The 13,344-nt window shown below is 37.7% G+C and overlaps 1 long non-coding RNA gene across 1 annotated transcript; it reads left to right on the forward strand.

Moving 5' to 3' along the window:
* Positions 1-11,294: 11,294 nt before the first annotated feature.
* LOC143305256 (uncharacterized) lies at positions 11,295-13,285 on the forward strand. Its single transcript, XR_013062120.1, has 3 exons — positions 11,295-12,049; positions 12,361-13,014; positions 13,117-13,285. It is a non-coding gene; the product is annotated as an uncharacterized LOC143305256 (long non-coding RNA).
* Positions 13,286-13,344: the final 59 nt, after the last annotated feature.

Here is a 13,344-nt window from a genome sequence, read left to right on the forward strand (position 1 = left end):
AATACCGAAGAAGTGATTTTGGTTTAATAGAGATATGTATTTAAGAACAGGCTTTAGAAATGAATTATTATGTATGAAGGTACAGTGGCTCGGAAAAGTATTCGGACACTCTTTAAAACAGAATACCTCATTTGAAATTGGACTAAATGACTTGAGGTTTTTTGAGAAGTTATACAAATTAATTTACTAAGATATGTGCTTTTGTCGTTTTAAAAAATTACAATTTTTTCAACTTTTTTTTGTGAGCTTATAATGAAAATTTAAAATATGTCTTTCGTAAATTGAAATAAGTTATGTGCGCTATCAATGCACTTTGAAATTATAAGTAATTCAAATTTCCGAAAATCGCAACTTTTCACCTAAGAACGTGACTAGTTCCGTTATTAATTTGTATAACTTCTCAAAAAACCTCAAGTCATTTGGTCCAATTTTAAATGAGGAATTCTGTTTTAAAGAGTGTCCGAATACTTTTCCGAGCTATTGTATATATTGATGGTTTTGAATACTCTGAAAAAAATTACCTTGAAAAGAATAACCTTATCGTTACATATGCCCCTTAAAGTAGTATAATTTTGTCCTGAAAACTTCTTCCATTAAATTATAAATGATGCAATAATTATGTAAATTACAAAATTAAATTATAAATAATGGAAATATTTAGGTGTTCCTATTTAAATGGCTCATAATAGAATTAAATAAGGCTATAAGTGTCAAAATTAAATTTCTGAAGATAACAATTTTTTGTTTACCAAAATATTGTGTTCTTTTTTTCATTTATAAGAAATGTTATCAACTATAACAAGACTTTCATAAATAAACTTCCATTTTATGAAAAAAAAAAATTCTTTTTAAAATAGCACTTGTAGCCTTTTTTATTTCCACCTTTAATTACATTTTTTTTGTAAAGTATAAACAAGATGCCAAATGAAACCGAACTGTTTCTTTAAAAGGAGTGTATATGATACATAGCTTGTAACTGGAAATAACAAAAAATATCAATAGTGTGGCAGCATATGTCCGCACGATCGGCGGATCTCGTGACTGATCATAACCGAAAGGGGAAAGTCGTCGTTGATCTCACGCCATGCGTTCAACGTGCGATTATAATGCGTTTTTTTTCTGTTATTACATTTGTATTTTTCCTTTTATAAATATATTATATATACATAATCTAAATTCGATGTGTAAGTTTTATCTACGCAAACCCACAAATATAAACTTTAAAATATATTCATTTTTAAATTCTTTAATTCATGATGCTAATTCAGTATATATAATACCTGGATTTTGTTTGATAAAAATTTTGCATATTTAATTTATTTCATTGAGGTCGACTTAAACGCTGTTAATCTTGTTGATCTTTTGAGTACATATGCACCGTTCATTTGCCAAATCGCTTAACTCCAAAAAACAAAAAGTGGAGGAATTGATAAAGTATAAAAGATTAAGCATTAATCAAGTACATTAGTACTGAAATTTTAATAACTTTGGTCTGTAAACGATTTATATATTTTGAACTGTAGACCTTTCTATATGGAAATAAAATAATTTTTAACAAAAAATACAACCGATTTCGAAATGCACTAAAAAGTATGAAATAATTTCTACTTCATTTATACAAATACCCAACAGCTATTAATAAAACCTATTTACTCGTTAAATAGTATACTAAATACATTTCAACCTTTTCGGAGGCGGCGCAAAATTAAAAACTTTTCTTCTACTAGGAAGATTCTAGTTCAGACGTCGGCAACCTATCAAATCATTATTGGCAGCATCGTATATTCGGGTATTGTAATGAGTCCCTCGTTACCTAGGGTCCGTTCTGTTTCACGCTTGAAGCGCATAGACTGCATAGAGAACCGTTCCGCTTCATTCAATGCACGCATCAGAGCGCACAGAATTCCCCAGATTCCCACCACTTCTCGCGCATTAACTGTGCATCAGTTACCGCAGCTCAGACCTGAAGCGTTTGATGCGTAGTGGATGCTTCCGCGGAACATTTAAAAAAGGTTTCTTCTTGCAAGAAGATGGACAGAAGATTAATTGAATTTCCAGTTATTTTTTCGGTAAAAACAATCTCTCCTTGCGTTTCGCCCACTATTAATACTAAATAAATTAATTCCAAATCAACATTTACAAAAATATCTTTCAATTCATCTTCGCGGTCACTGATATCAGTAGTATCACTCAAATCAATACAATTGTTCAATTCTTCTTTTTCAATGTTTTTATTTAACAAAAATAACATTAATGCAGATAACGTTTCGTCACCTATGTAAGTAGCCATTTTTTATTCGCATCAAATGTATAGAAAAGTGTTCCGTTTCCAAGCGCGCATCATCACGCATCATGCGCATTAACGATACGGAACGATATCAATGCGCGCATCACATTGAATGCGATCCATGCGCTTAATGCGTGAAACGGAACGAACCCCTAGTAGCCAAGGACAATAGTTACACCGCTCGCAGTATCTATAGCAGGCACGTTCACCTGAGTGCACCTTACGGGCACCTGAGTGCAGTCGAACTTGCGACGGGCGTATCTATCTACACTGCTGCGATTGTCAATCAGTAATGGGAGGCATCATCGCGACAATAGGCCCACCAGCACATTTTATGAAGGACATACGATATCACGTGATACCTTAAAGTAAAGTTTACACGGGAATCCTGAACGTTCTTTGTCCTATACATGATGCTTTCATGTAGACACATTGGAGTTGTAAATTGGATTAACAAGGAGAAGACAAGTACTTCGGATCTCAGATTTAGTTGAAACTTCGTACACTTATAGATCTTGTTCCCCTGTTTACGAATATATACCATTATAGGCGTAGATACTCAATAGTTTTTTAGATATTTATATTTGTAGTTTCATTATAAGGAGAACTACAGATTTGGTGAAACGTTCCGACAAGAAGCGAACTGGCGAAGTGGCAACGTACCTGATACGTACTCAGAAGGCACGGGTTCGAATCCCTTCGTTGTATGTAATTTTTTTTTTCGATTTATTTACTGCAATTAATTGGATTTCAAATATATATGTAATGATACTATTCATGACAAACAAGAAATAAAAATTGTGTGCAAAATTAATATAATAAATAATTAAATCAAAGCATACCTCGTTGAATGTGCCTGAAAACAAAACATATAATAACGAAAACATTTCCACATCTAATAAATGTAGTTTTATTGCACGCACATCTGCTCGTTTTGTTGTTAATGTCCTTCCTAAAGTGTGCTTTGATTTAATTATTTATTATATTACTTTTGCACACAATTTTTATTTCTTGTTTGTCATAAATAGTATCATTGCAGTAACTAACTTTAATTGTTAATATCTTTTAAACAATCAGCCGTCTGCCCCCAAAAGGGGGTATAGGCGTGTTCAGGGCGACGAGCTCTACAAGGTGGCAAAGTTTCATTAATAAGTGAGCGTAACACTTGGGTAGTTCCCCTCGTGAGTACGTATCAGATACGTTGCCACTTCGCCAGTTCGCTTCTTGTCGGAACCTTTCACTAAATCTATATTTCTCTGTATAATGAAACTTCAAATATAAATATCTAAAAAACTATTGAGTATCTACGCCTATAATGGTATATATTCGTAAACAGGGGAACAAGATCTATAAGTGTACGAAGTTTCAACTAAATCTGAGATCCGAAGTGCTTGCCTTCTCCTTGTAAGATGTGAAAGATACCTATTCAGGTGCGTGATCTCGATAAACTTTGGGAAATACCTCACTATGTACTACACCCAACGACTCACCCGAAACGAAAACGTACCTCGAGCTCGTAGCAGTGGAAGTATAGGCATTGGTAGGCGACCGAGCCCGATTACTATTTACTGAAGATCTCTGGTCTAGACGCACACATTTGTCATTTTTATAAGAAATTTTTTCTGCGTAAGAACGTTGCGTGTAATCGAAAGCGGCGAACACATACGATTCGACATATGCATCAGATGCATGTAGGAAATTCCACGTTAAAAAGATTAAACTATTGCTATTCATTGTATTAGTATGAATAAGTCAGATGCATATAGGAAATTCCACATTAAGCATAATATTTGTCCGATAGACTGCAGAATTTTGCCTTATACACTGAAGATTTTTGAAAAATGAATGGCGATATTTGTAATTTTTCACGTTTATGTATTGTTTTATTTGTACACTCACGATCAAATCTGCCTTCCCACGGAAAAGTGGTGGTGTCCTGGGTTCTCGCCCTTCCCCGTAGACGTCCCCGGAGAGAATGACAATGTAGATAAGAGGAATAATTGGAGTCAGGTTGTGCATAAACGTTTACGCGAAAATATTTAGATTGATATTTATTACTCATATTTCGCAGTTGTATGTATATTAAATCTTATAATATACAGGGTGTCCCAGAACTGGGGGCGAAAACGGAGCCGAAAAGGGATGATTGGTGAGGTCATACTAAACAACTTTTTCCTTTGCCAAAATGTTGATGAAGGCTTTGTTTTCGAGTTATTAACGAAAATCACTGGCCAATCAGAGCGCGCCGTTAGCGCGGACCGAACCACGAGAGTGTTGGGTATGCTCCACGCGGTCGTAATCAAGTGCATCGGCACTATAGAAAAGAATAACAGCATCGAATTATTGATTGCTCATGAACAACGAATAAAGTAATGAATGGTTGTTCATGTAGAATGAATAAATCGAATTGATCCAACACTTTTATTAGTTGTACGATAGGAATTTAAAAAAAAATACTTTGTAATCATTTTTGAAACAAATATGAAAAAACGAATACACGATTTCGAAATAACAAAAATTTCCACATACTAAAAAAAGGATTGAAATGGAATAACTAATAAACGTGTTAAATTCGAAAACATTCAAAAATGTTGTTCCGGATTCATAGCGCCATAATTTTAAAACCGTATAGTGTTCGACAACACCATCGCCTCGGCGTTGTCATCGGTCGATCGGTTTATAAAAACAACAACGTGGCGACAAAACGGCCTATTCGCTTGCTCTCATCACAACAAGCAGTACGTGACTCGCGACTAATTCGCAACATAATTCTTTACTAATTAAAGAATACTTATTTACTAACGTAATTATTAAAGGTGTCAATTTAATTCATCCAGCACTCCTTTCCTTTACGAAATTAACCGGCGTTCTTGCCCAGTGCAAAACTAATCCTCTGCGCGCGACAAATGTAAATAAAACTTACCCATTCGTCCGTAAATGACCCAGTTGCAATGAAAACGGTTTGCTGTCACTGGGTCATTGTGCCGATCCTGAACATTTGATGAGGGAACACATTACGAAGAACAGCTGATCCCCAGACGAGATCATTAAACTCACTCAACCGCACGATCACTATCACTTTTCACAGAATTTCACTACATACATAGTCCGAAAGGGTCCAATTCTTTCAAGTAAATAAACATTTGTATTCTCTGTCACGTTGCTATTGCACTGGGCACAAATGAGAAACATGTAATATTTCGTACTACGACGTAACGTTTTCACGACGTTACTGCTCTTCCTTTGCAACTTCAAATGGGACTGCTAGCTTCAACTTGGAAAGGAAGGAAGATAGGAAAGGAAGATGGCGATGTTGCATATATCCAGCCAAACTTTTGTTCCATATATCCAGCTTTTACTGCATATGCAACATCGCTATTCCCTCCACTTGGGGGGATCCTCCAAAGCCGAACCGAGCCGCTCGGCGAGGAAACCGTGTAATATGATCCGACCGTAATATCGGTGTGACTAATACTAACTGAACGATAAAACTTTTTTATTTTTAACTTTTTCTTAATGAAACTTTTACTAACGCATTGGTGAGATTTTTCTGATTAAAATGCTACCAAACACGATATGATTTGAATTATATTTATTTATTAAAATAATAATAAAGCTGTACATATGTATAAGGCAGGCCGTACACCAAAGATACATCAAGCACGCAACATGCAACATGCAACACGTCGCATGTTGTGTACGAACGTAGAATAGGTATCGCGGCACGGTACAAACGATTTGTACGGACGCTGAATCGACACCAAGACTGGGTATATGCAACGTTTAAATGCCCAGAATCGACACCTCGACTGGATATATGCAACGTCTGGATCCCAATGTTTGTTGCATATATCCAGCTTTTACTGTATCCAGCCAAACTTTTGTTGCATATATCCAGCTTTTACTGTAGTTAATTCGCAATGGATATGTTGATTCCCGTATAATATTGTTTACTTGAAATTATCAAATGGGTCATTTATCATAGATTGCCGACGCCCGAGTTAGGATCTTTCTAGTAGAGGAAAAGTTTTTAATTTTGCGCCGCCTCCGAAAACTTTGAAATGTATTTGGTATCCTATTTAACGATTAAGTAGATATTATTAATAGCTATGGAATATTGCTATAAATGAAATAGAAATTATTTTACACTTTTTAGTGCATTTCGAAGTCGGATTTGTTTTTTGTTAAAAATTATTTTATTCGCTCTTCGTCGTTTTCTACGTTCGGCAATATTCAAATGGTCGACACGAATCTCTCTCGGTTACTCTCGGTTACCGAGAATAACAGATTTATGGCCACGAACCATGACCTATTTCCGAGTGTATAAAAAGACAAAAAGCGAAACAGACTTCGCAGACGCTCAAGCTAGCAGTCTTATTTGAAGTTGGAAAGGAGGACCAATAACGTTGTGAAAACGTTACGAAGTAGTGTCCAGTGCAATAGCAACGTGGCAGTGAATGAAAATGTTTATTTACTTGAAAGAAACGGACCTTTTCGGATAAAAAGTTGTAAGGAAGAAAGTTGTTTAGAATCACCTCGGCAAACCCCCATTTCAGACCGTATAATTTCTACATGTCAATAGTATGTCAATAATTTATATCAGAATTATTAATTATATAGGTCGTCAATAGAATTAATTTCAGAGTAATATGATGAAATGTTTAGGCCGTGTCACGTCCTGTGACGCATTCTTTGAATTCCTTTTCATCATCCAAATTCATCGTTTACCAATTCTGAGTGAGTAGTTTATTTGGGTCGGCATATTGTGAAAATGCTGACAATCCAAAGGAATGTAATTCACCAGAATTAACAAATCAACCTCGTACCCTCATTACATTATTATAAAATAACGCGATCGAATACTCTCGCGCGCAGTAACAATAATATCCGTCTTTGAGTCAACGCGCAGTAATAGTAATTGTACGATCGAAACTCTTCAACATGAACAGTTCCAATCTTTTCGTTGAATAAAATCTTTAGAAAGTTAGAAGTTAAATCTTGCTCCGTCCAAGGTTCGAACAAGAGTGTGCTTGTCCTCTCGATGTCAGCTCTTTTAAATCTGTTTCCCCCTTTGATTTTAGATCTTTAGTTTACTGAACACTTGAGAACGATAAGGGTGATGATTTGGGAAAGGACCGTAATTACCGAACGTTTCGAAAGGATGTTTAGGATCTGTCGACACCGTGCCGGTTTGATAAATAATTAATCAATCAAGATTAGTATGGTGGTAAAATAAGAGTTTATTTGTGAATGCAAGGGAAAAAGCCCGAAGACGTAAAAAACCCTTGAAGTTTGATTTGTGTGTGTGAGTGTGTCGTGTGTTGTGTGATATGGATGATATAATGTATTCGAACGTTCGACGTTCTTTAGCGATTTGTTAATCGCGTGGTGGTGTGTCGGGAAGCAGCTCCCGTAGGAGATTCCTGCGAGGAGAGATCATCCAGTCGCAAGGACACCGTTGGAGACTTTCGCGCGAGGAGACGTCCGTGTATGATGGAACTAGGGTTCCGTTGGATCCCCTGCGCAGGGAGACGTTTGTTAGTTGCCGGCGGGACCCTGGGTTTGTAATCAATGGAACAGGCAAGGCCCCGGGCGTTATGTTTTGTTGGTTGTGGCCGGCAGGACCTTGGGTTTGTGTTCAGGGACCGGCAAGGCCCTGGGCGCGTTGGTGTTTTTTTGGGTAGAAAATTGACGTGATCGCGGAAAAGCACTCGACTTCATGGTAGAAAACTAATCGCGGCAAACACTACTAAACTCCAATTAAGTGGTAGAGAAAAGGAAAACTGTTCGACCGATCGCAACCGTGGTCCGTTGACGACTGTTTTATTGAGGCAGGACGACGCTCCTTATTCCCAAGTGTTTCAACGTTATCTTTTTCTCAGAACGAAATTTCGGTTAGCCCATATCAGGCACGTTTTATAAACACTGATTAAAGAAAGTTTTAGACGGCACGTTTTCTACATATTTAGTAGTGGACGCTCCGACAGTAACACACATTGTTTTGACTCGTGGCAATTTCGTCGTGATTTGCTCGAACATCGCGTTAAATTCAGAACTAATTGTTTCTAACTGTTTGTGCTTTCTGGTCTCCGAAACGACGAGACCGGACGATAAAAAAAAACATTTCCCCAAAACGATGGCTGTGCGTGGTCTAAAATTATTTTATTCTCGGTCTTATCTTTTTTTTAAATTCGCGTACGAAATCTTGTAAAGTAGTGAGTCTTGATGCGTTACGAACGCGGCTATATTAGCTCCGATGGAAACGTCGAGTTGGGGGACAACGCGCTGATTGATTTTCCTGCGAAAAGTCAAAATTCCAATTGGCGTGTCCCCCTGAAGATCGGTCCCACCCTCCCTAGCGCCCTTAGCGCGTCTTCGTCTAAAGAGGGTGGGGCAATATTGGTGCGTACACGAGAACCTCGAAAGTCCGGCTACGCCGGGGTTTTTCTATCCAGGTTGATCCTCGAAGGCTCGGGTACCGTTACGAAATACTGAATTTTAATTTACCCTTCGGAAAAGCCAGTTTATGACATGAGCGGAGCTATTGAGGAAGAAAACGAAACTTAAAATCGGACTCTATTATTCAAAAAGGTAAACGGTTATTGCCAGAAAATGCTAAAATCCCTAAACTCAAAAATAGCCTTTCGTCGAAGAACTGTCATAAACTCCCTTTAGAAATTCTCGCACATCTGTTCCGTCGAACGGTCGGAACATACATCTTCAACACAACCCGCGAAGTACAATCCGCGAGTACAATATTTAAGTATCAATCTTCAAATTCATACATGACTCTGCTATGACGGCTCCGCGCCCCGACAGAGCAAGATACGGGATTAGCTAAACATTCCGAATCTACACGACTCTGCTATAAAAGCTCAGTGCTTCGACGGAGCAAGATTCCAATAACTCGATTAACTGAATAGTCTGAACGGCTTATCTCGGGAATAGTACCACACTCCGATTGTGTTAAAACTTCATACATTTATATGTTAGGTTAGTGGTAACGTAAATATAAAGTGTCAATGTGCGGAAACTTTAACGTGCCGAGATATAGAAAATCGCGAAAACTGATCTTTTTCACCTTTTCTGCGCATTCTCTTAAAAAAAAAAAGAAACTAGCTTAACCAAATCCAACTAATAAAAGAACAGTAAGGTTAGGTTAGGTTAGGGTTAGGTTAGGTCGGGTGGGCGGGGCTGGGTCCCAGGTCGCCACTGCACGCGGCTCGAGGTGTGGCCGCCGTCGGGCGTGGCCCAGGGCGTCGGCGGAGTTGGCACATAGGGGGAGGGTCAAAGGTTAGACCCTCCCCCGAGATAGGGCGTGTAAGCGCCATGGGTGGGAGGGTCCCTATAGCCCCAGTGTAGGTCACCGTGGAGGTTTTAAGGGGGTAGACACAGATAATGCAACGAGGTGACATTACCGGCAAAAATGGGCCTAAACAGGGGTTTACGGGAATACACTTTTCGTCCTTATATGAGAAGATTTAGGGCTGGGTGAGGGCTCATTCGAAAGAGGAAGGTCCAATGCAGGGCGGTCTTGTCATGGTTCAACGCGATTGTGTTGATATCTAATAATATGAGTGTCCAAAGTAGAGGAAAAATCGACAAAATACATCCGCAGATTCCAAGTACTTTTTAGGTCACTAAAACAGTTCCGTGACTCAAACGGTGACCAGACCGCCCTGCATTGAACCTTCCTCTTTCGAATGAACCGTTATTTAGATCAAAATCTTCTCATATGAGGACGAAAAGTGTATTCCCGTAAAAGCATTCCCAAAGATGAGTTCCGCCATTATCTGGATACTACAGAGCAAGTCACGTGACAAATTTAGTTCAGCTAGTAGTTATAAGGTGGCGTCTAAGTAGAAAGGCTGCCGATTTGGAATCGTAGTCAGAATCAAGCGTTAGCTTGATTACGTCACTCGAACTGTGCTGCGAAGGCAAGCAAAAAAGGCAACATCGCCTGAACGCTGAGTGAGACGCACTACAGTCATGCTGTCCTTTTCTCATTCTGAATGTTGAGATTGTCCCTTTTCGCTAAGTTTTGACTGCGGCCCGCCTAGATTTTTCTGCGCATAACCTCGCCCCATTCAAACTATATCGTGTTTGGTATCATTTTAATCAGAAAAATTTCACCAATGCGCTAGTAAAAGTTTCAGTAAAAAAAAGTCAAAAAGAAAAAAGTTTTATAATTGAATTATTATTAGTCACACCGATACGTTTCGGCTCTTTCCTTTAATCATTAGACCGCTCTCTCCCTCCTCCACTGTCTGTCCCTTTCTACGTTCACGCTTGGCTGGTCGTCGCATCTAATTCGAGATTCGATATCTCGGCTGGATGTATGCAACGTCTGGTTCCCAATCTCTGTTGCATATATTCAGCTTTTACTGTATATGTAGACGCGAGGTCCCTCCATTTATTAGTTCTAATAATACCATAGTACTTTTTTATGCAGAATGTTTCAAGGAGTTGACACAAGTAAAAAAAACATGCAATTCCATTTAAATAAAAAGTGGATTTGCATTTTTTGAGTGTATCGTTGCATTCACGGAGAAAATGAAATCACAGAAAAATAGACATTATCATACTATTGAACTTTTACATAAACAGCTTTTTCCTATCTCTTACCAAATTTAAGATATAACCCGTCAGAAACTGCATGACGTATCGTGTATATGTTTATTAATTAAAAAACATTTATTTAAAGACGTTAATAAATTTGGGTATAGTTCCGAATAGCCCCGGCGGAGGAGGAGGTCCCCCTTTGGAGGTGGGAGGGGGGGGGGGGGGGGGGGGGGGGGGGGACCCCAAATATCAAACGGTATCCACATCAGACCAGCAGTTTCGGAGATATTAATTAAAAACTTTCGCAGAATACATAGAATTCTGCCTATACAGACATGACTAACACAACCATCCCCGCTGTAGAAATCGTGGTCGTCGAGTGCATAAATATTATATAAATCGTGGCATAGAGTGTCTCATTCAGTTGTGATCATTGTACCATTGTATTTAAAGTAATTATTCTTGTGTTTTAGGCTTTGCCCCTCCCCCGGCACCACCGCCACGGAGAATATAACCAAACCTAACCTACTACGGTTTGATATTCGTAGACGAACAAAGTGTTACCTTCTGTTCATATATGTATAACTGGCAAATTCGCCTTACATGTGCCTTACATTATTGGGTAAAATTCTGTGTAAAGTTGTTTGCAAATAGTTTGACAGCTTGTTATTTCCATTAAAAACAAAGATCATATTCGTATTCAGCATATCAAAACGAGTAAAACGACGAGATTAATGTAAACGTGAACCACAGTTTACAAAATAATGTGCTTTATACATATACGACACCCTGTAGATACCCAGGTCGAGACCCCCTACTGTGCCATCGGCTGCTTCACGCTTGACGACCACGGTTTCTATAGCGGGGATGGTTGTGTTAGTCACGTCTGTATAGGCAAAATTCTATGTATTCTGCGAAAGTTTTTAATTAATATCTCCGGAACTACTGGTCTGATGTGGATACCGTTTTATATTTGGGGTTTTCTGCCTCCCCCCTCTCCCCCCTCCAAAGCCCATGTCGATCGGCCACCGGGGCTATTCGGAACTATGTACAGCCGCGACGATAAACAAATACCTATCAATAATTTTTGCTATTAATCATAACCAAATTGAAGATGGACATTGAAAAATTAATCGGTGAAGTATTTATTAGATCTCCATTACGGGATCAGAGAAGTAGCCGTTAAATTAAATACAACGCGTAAGTATAAATTATTACTATTCCTATATTACATTAATTATAATTACACATGATTTTTATTGCAGTAAATTTTTGGAAGTATTTTCAAGAGTATTATTTACAAGTATTTACAGTATTTACATAGGGTTGTGACAATATCTTTTAAATAAATCACGTACGTTTTGAGTCACCTGGGTTGGCCTATCAAAATCATGCCTCACACTTAATTTTCTTGCAACTGATAAATTCTGTAAATGATGCTCAATACCTTCTTTATCAATAATAGCGTTATGCAAGACGCAAATAGCTTTAACAATTATCGTCTGCTACAGTTACAGAAGTTTCTATGGCTTTGCTTGAAATTCTCCATTTAGAGAAAATAATTCCGAAAGCCCATTCAACGGTTCTTCGTGCTCCTGACAATCTTGCATTAAAATATTCTTTGTGTGCGTTTAACTGTTGTCCACTGTAGGTTTTAATAAATTTTTCGAAAACGAATAAGCTTCATCTCCTATAAATACATAAGGTGCACTAATTTCTGAATTCGGCAGTGCAGTGTCATTTGGAATATTGAGACGTCCATCTGACATATATAAAAAAAAAACCGAAGATCTTAATGTTCCACCATCGCTCTGTTTTCCATAACCACCAACATCAATGTTTATAAACTTATAATTTGCATCTACTACTCCTTGAAGAACAATCGAAAAAAATTGTTTATAATTATAAAACATAGAACCAGAATGTAGAGGACATTTAATTCTAATGTGTTTCCCATCAATAGAGCCGAGACAATTGGGAAAGTTCCAAATATTATTATAGTCCTCTGCGATATTCTTAAAATCAAGTTGCGTTGGCACTTTCATATGAATTGGTTGAAGTATGGTCCATATTATATTTACCATTTCGCTTGCAATTTTTGAAATTGTTGTAACTCCAACACGAAAGGAAAATGCTAAACTTCTAAATGATTGTCCCGTAGACAAGTACCTATAAAAAGCATATTATATACATAATTATCGTCACAATCTAATTTAGTGCGTGTGTTAATCTGTAATGATAGTGATTTTCTCGCATTTAATTTCTAGGATTAATAGTACGAAATAAATGGAAGGCGTTGAGAGATAAATTTCGAATCGTCCTTTCCAAAATTCATAAACTTAGATCTGGGGATGCTGCAAGTTCGAATAACAGCAGTATCCAATGGAAATATTTCGAAAAGCTTTCTTTCTTACAAGATCAATTTACCCCAAGAGAATCCACAGGAAATTTGGCAAAAAACGTTAACGAAGAAAATGTGCTAGAAATTTATCAAG

The sequence above is a fragment of the Osmia lignaria genome, chromosome 4 (assembly GCF_051020975.1).
Source record: "Osmia lignaria lignaria isolate PbOS001 chromosome 4, iyOsmLign1, whole genome shotgun sequence".
Lineage (NCBI taxonomy): Eukaryota > Metazoa > Arthropoda > Insecta > Hymenoptera > Megachilidae > Osmia > Osmia lignaria.